The sequence below is a fragment of the Hipposideros armiger genome, unplaced genomic scaffold (assembly GCF_001890085.2).
Source record: "Hipposideros armiger isolate ML-2016 unplaced genomic scaffold, ASM189008v1 scaffold_1135, whole genome shotgun sequence".
Classification (NCBI taxonomy): domain Eukaryota; kingdom Metazoa; phylum Chordata; class Mammalia; order Chiroptera; family Hipposideridae; genus Hipposideros; species Hipposideros armiger.
Window position 1 is genome coordinate 7901 of NW_017732485.1, and position 4995 is coordinate 12895.

Below are 4995 nucleotides of genomic sequence, written 5' to 3' on the forward strand. Positions count from 1 at the left end.
AAACCATGACAACCAGATAAGCTTTGAGAGCACTTGCGCACTGGGGCTAAATGTCCAGCTGCCATTCGACAAAGAAGCTTGGGGAGGAATATGGGGTGATGACAAGCGGGGGAGACCCTGGAGGATGACAACTCCTCTTGGATGTTCCAGCCCCAAACGACCCCCCGACTGAATGCAGTTGCATGAATCACTTGGCTATTGCAAGTGGAGGAGGAGAACCACTCAGCTGACCCAGTCAATTCAAGATTCATGAGAACTAATAAATAATTGTTCTAAGGCAGTACATGAGTTGGGGTGGGGTTTTTACACTGTACTAGATAACTGAAAGAGTCCTGTCTTTTAATATACTTGGTCGCATTTACCACCATCAGAAATAAACAGACATTTCTGCCTACCTGATCACGGTTCATCTCCTGCCATTGTCAGCTGCATAACAGCAGAGATTCTGCCAGGTGGTTACCAATGCATGTATCTTCAGTGCCTCTGATAGTGCCTGGCACTGATTAGGCATGCAAGAGAACCTGTTTAATGAATGAATGAATAAAAATCTCCAAGACTCTGAAGAAAAGTTTAGGGAAAATGTATAAAAGACAAGCTGGAGCAGAATCAAAGATCAAATAGGCCAATCTTTCTTTGTATTGGGGAGAAAACATTAACCCAGAGAGGAAGAGGACACACATGGTGCAGAGCAAGGCCTGCACAAAAGATAAGAATCCGCAAATGTGGTCTTCTGGAAAGCCGGCCACTCAGAGCACAGGTCCCAGATTCCAGGATATGGAAGGCTCCGAAAGTACTCAAAGATAAGTGATATCCACAAATAAGATTTCAGACTGGAAGCATCTGCACTTGGAGCTGAACTCTGTCTGGAGTAGGTCTCCATGGTGCTGGGGAAGGTGGTCTTGGGCATAAGCCTGCTTTTTTTGTGCAACCTCTGAGCTGTCACAATTGCACATCGGGACTCTAACTGCTTGACAGTGACCTAGACCTTCACAGAGGCCTGATCTCCCAACTCCTACTATAGTACTTTTCTGTGACAACGTCTTGCCCCTGAGCTGTACGTGCATTTCCTTTTTTAAAAAAAACAAACCATAATCTCAGCCAGGTTTACTCTGTGACACCGATCCAAGAGTCTACATGGACACATTCACTAGCCTCTATTCTTCGTTTACAATATGCCAGGCCCTCTGCTAAGTGGTTACCATGCATTATTTTGTTTAAAGTTCATAGCATCTCTTAGGGGTACATACTATTCTTGTTCCCATTGTACTGGTGAGTAAACTGAGCATCAGAGAATTTAGGTAACATATCCAAGGTGAACAGCTAAAATAAGTGAAGTCCTGCTTCACATCTCTCTCTTCCTACCTGCAAATCTTATGATCTAGTGCCTTCTCTCTGTGATGCCCCAGCCCTCATGGGCCTGCATGTGCCAACCTCTGCTTGATTCTCCACCCTGGATACCCCTTCATAGCAAATTTCACTGGGAGGTGCCTCATTCCTTTGAGTTTAAATTCACTGTCAACCTTAAACTGAATATTTACTTGATGTGCCAGACCTCCGTGTGGCTCAGGAGTAGTTCATGACTTAATTCCCCCAAAAGTATCTAATTTTGCATTTTTTAAATATGCTGGCAGACTGCTGAGGAATGCTTTTTAAGACAGAGGCACTCTAAGAGTTTGGCTATATGAAAGAGAACTTCCCCCATATCTGGAGTTTGGCGTATTCTGTCCTGTGTAAATATTTAGTTATGTTTATGAAGAAGAAATAGTCATTTTGTTTGTAACCTGAAGCTTAAGGAATCCCAAAGACCATTTATTCCCAAGTTTTTAGTGATATATCCTCTTCTTTCAATCCTTTCATGCAAATACAGTATGCAAAAGCCCATGTTTCTCTGTTTTCAGAAGGTATGCGTGTGTGGTGCCTGCAGTGGCAGGGATGGGGCAAGTCAGTGATACCTGGCTCCTTCGCTCTCTGCTTTTGCCAGGCAACCTGAGGCTGGAAAAAGCCACCTACTCAAGGTCACACAGGTTTCCAGATGACAGTATAGTTAGTCACCTGTGAGTGCTGGCACTTAGCATTTTCACGCTGAAATGCACACCTTAATTCCATGCAGGCACCCCTTCTTTACCTGGGTAGTAGGACAGTGTTTTGTTTCTTCTTCTTCTTCTGCCTCAGCTGACTCTAAGAATTGCCTCTCCCTATTTTCCAGGCCCACCTTCCTGGATTCCCATGTGGTGCACACTGGTTGCTGCCTCCAGACTTGGTTGCCTAGCAACCAAGCTCTGCAGGCTTCCTAATAGACAAAGGCTTTTCCTTCCAGTCCAACTGCTGTGCTAATGCTCATTGTTGACGAGGCAACAACTCTTTGCTGAGCATACTCTGTAATCTGGAGGCAGGTTTGGGAACTTGGTGCCAGGAGCTAGGGACAGCTTTCCTAAACAGGGAGAAGGAATAGAAGTTTGAGGCCCAACTCACTGTAGGGCTTTGGACTATTGTCTGTATTCATAAATATGTGTATGCATTTCTGCTGGGTCACTCCCCAGAAATTACAGGAGATGTTCTGTCACAGTGGAATCTGAATTCAAAGAATAATTCACATTGCCATCGACTTGTTCCATACCACCCATTAGATGATTAGAAATCATCTAATATTGCAAGCTATTCAAGCACATAGTTTGAGATTATTTCACACCTATCAGTGAAGTGGCTCAGATTTAAGCTCCATTTAACTAAAAACCCTTGAACCCATAGAGCACTTTCAGATCCGTCTCCCCGGATCCTAACATCGTGCCATCATCCGGGTCGGCAGGGCGTGGAACGGCATCCCCACTTAACAGAAGATAATGTGACTCATCCAATGGTAGACAGGGAAAAGGAGACAGAGCTCATCCTTTTAGACCAGCCCTTCAGGGTTCTCTGGCTCCAGGTGCTTGTTCAACTCCGGGACAGATGTACCTTCATGTGAAAACCGATTGGACATTGGTGGCTTGCCTGCACAGAAAGGAGGGTAGAGAGTCAGTCTCTAAACTAGAAAATAAGCCTGGAGAAATATAACAACTTATTCTGGGTTACTCAGCAAAGTTGTCACCCTCTTACCTTCCTGAATCAAGGCAATCAGCCATTAAACACTATATGACGGATGTCTCTGTGGTTTTGTTATGAGACAGCATGTGGATGCATTTAGAACAATAGGCAAGCAAGTAATTTTAAATACAGATGATGGGCAAAATGCAGTTAACACACCCACTATTGAATACAGCAGGGTTTCATCATGTTTTTTGTTTGCCTAAGAAAAAGCAAGATAATAAACGTAATGAGGATAGGCATTTTCCTTGCCTTTTTCTTTGACTTTGTGTCTTCGATATGCCTCCACAAAGCCTGGCCTAGAGAAGCCATACCATCAATATTTATAGAACTAAAGAACAAAAATAAAGGGAAAAAAGAAGGAACCAGTGTGTTACCCAATATAGTCAAAAGGGCTTGTGTTCCAGTTCCTACCTCATACCATCCAGTTAGGCGAAATACCACCACCTTAGGTTCAAAATCAGGAAGACTTCCCCGGCATTTTAATATTGCTAAAATCTTGGAGTGTTTTCCAGAGGAAAATGAAAAGACCTTCCCTGTGAAACAAGACTGGCTGCCCAACTCTAAGGCCACAGCTTGTAGAATTCAGACTGGGAACAAGAGGAAGAATCAAACCAACCAGAAATGCCCTTCTAGACCTCAGTATTTGAATTCCTTTTCTTCTATTCAATATTATTCCATCCTAGAACACAATGATCATCAAAGAAATTACCTAGTTCATAACCTATTATTATTAGGGATAGTTCATAGCACCTATAATAGTCAAAGCCTAAAATTCAGTCAGATTGACCTAGGTAAATGTGTGACCCTTAGGCCTCTTCAAACCGGTTTCCTTATAAGCAAGCTGGTTTTCTTACAGCACCTGTGTCAGAGTGTGGTTGTAAACATTTCATGAGATAATTCTTATAAAGGTTTTAGCTCAGATCTGGCATATAGGGCTCAATAAATGCTAGGCATTCATTTAAATAATAATAGTAATTTAAATAAGTACCTATTTATGTCTGGTTATTTGTTTTTTTTGAGGGGCCCATGTCCTTTGGCCAAAGTCCTAAGACGTCCCAAACTTTTCAATCAATTCATGGAAAGAGTCCCTAGTACATTTGTAAGAAACATGTTCAAACAGCATTTAACAAAATTTAGCGCCTCACTAGGTCCAGGGAAGAAATTCTAGAGAGGTAGCAGTCCGGACCTTTTCCATGGAGTTTGCTGTCGGTACCCCACTATCCCTCTCCTCTTTCCACCCCCACCACCCGGGAGGAGGAATTATTCAGTATGTACTGTTCATGCTCCTCCCTATGCTGGATGGGAACGTACCATGTTTTCCCAGCACATGCTAGATTCTTCCCACACCATCTGTTCTCTTAAGCCCACAACACACAGTTTGCCTTGCTGCACAAGTCTACTTGGAAATGTCGAGAAGAAATGTGATGAATAATTCTGAGGAATGTTGTTTACCTACCAACCTTCCACCAGCAAGTGATAGGGAGGGGGCTTGATAACAGTACAGTCTTATGATACTGGGATTCTATGATAGCCCTATCTAACATGTCACAGAGTTGGAATGACAGGAGCAAGGACTCATTCCAAAGATGTTCAATCCAGACCTGCTGCTACAAATCCTACCTTAGCTCTCACTTACTGAGTTCTTAGTTTGCACGAGGCACTGTGTTAATTACCTTCCACATATAACACAATCCACACAACACCCCAACAGGAAGATACTGTTATCATCCACATGTATAGTTTAGAAACCAGAGGCTTGTGAAGACGAGTTAATTGTCTCATACTCACATAGCTGGCAAATGGCAGAGTTGGGATGTGAATCCAAGGTGTTTGTCTCCAGGCTCTCTTTCCTTGACCAATGCATACACTGCCTCCCACAAGAACAGTAAACTAAGAAGCAACTGACGTGCA

The 4995-nt window shown here is 43.1% G+C and overlaps 1 long non-coding RNA gene across 2 annotated transcripts in view; it reads right to left on the minus strand.

The window, feature by feature from the left end:
* Positions 1–15: 15 nt before the first annotated feature.
* The window catches only part of LOC109376467 (uncharacterized), a 372029-nt gene continuing 367049 nt past the window's right edge, over positions 16–4995 (minus strand). For both annotated transcript variants that reach the window (XR_002122738.1, XR_002122737.1), the window contains one exon: positions 16–2988. This is a non-coding gene — a long non-coding RNA (uncharacterized LOC109376467). The remainder of the gene's footprint in view (positions 2989–4995) is intronic.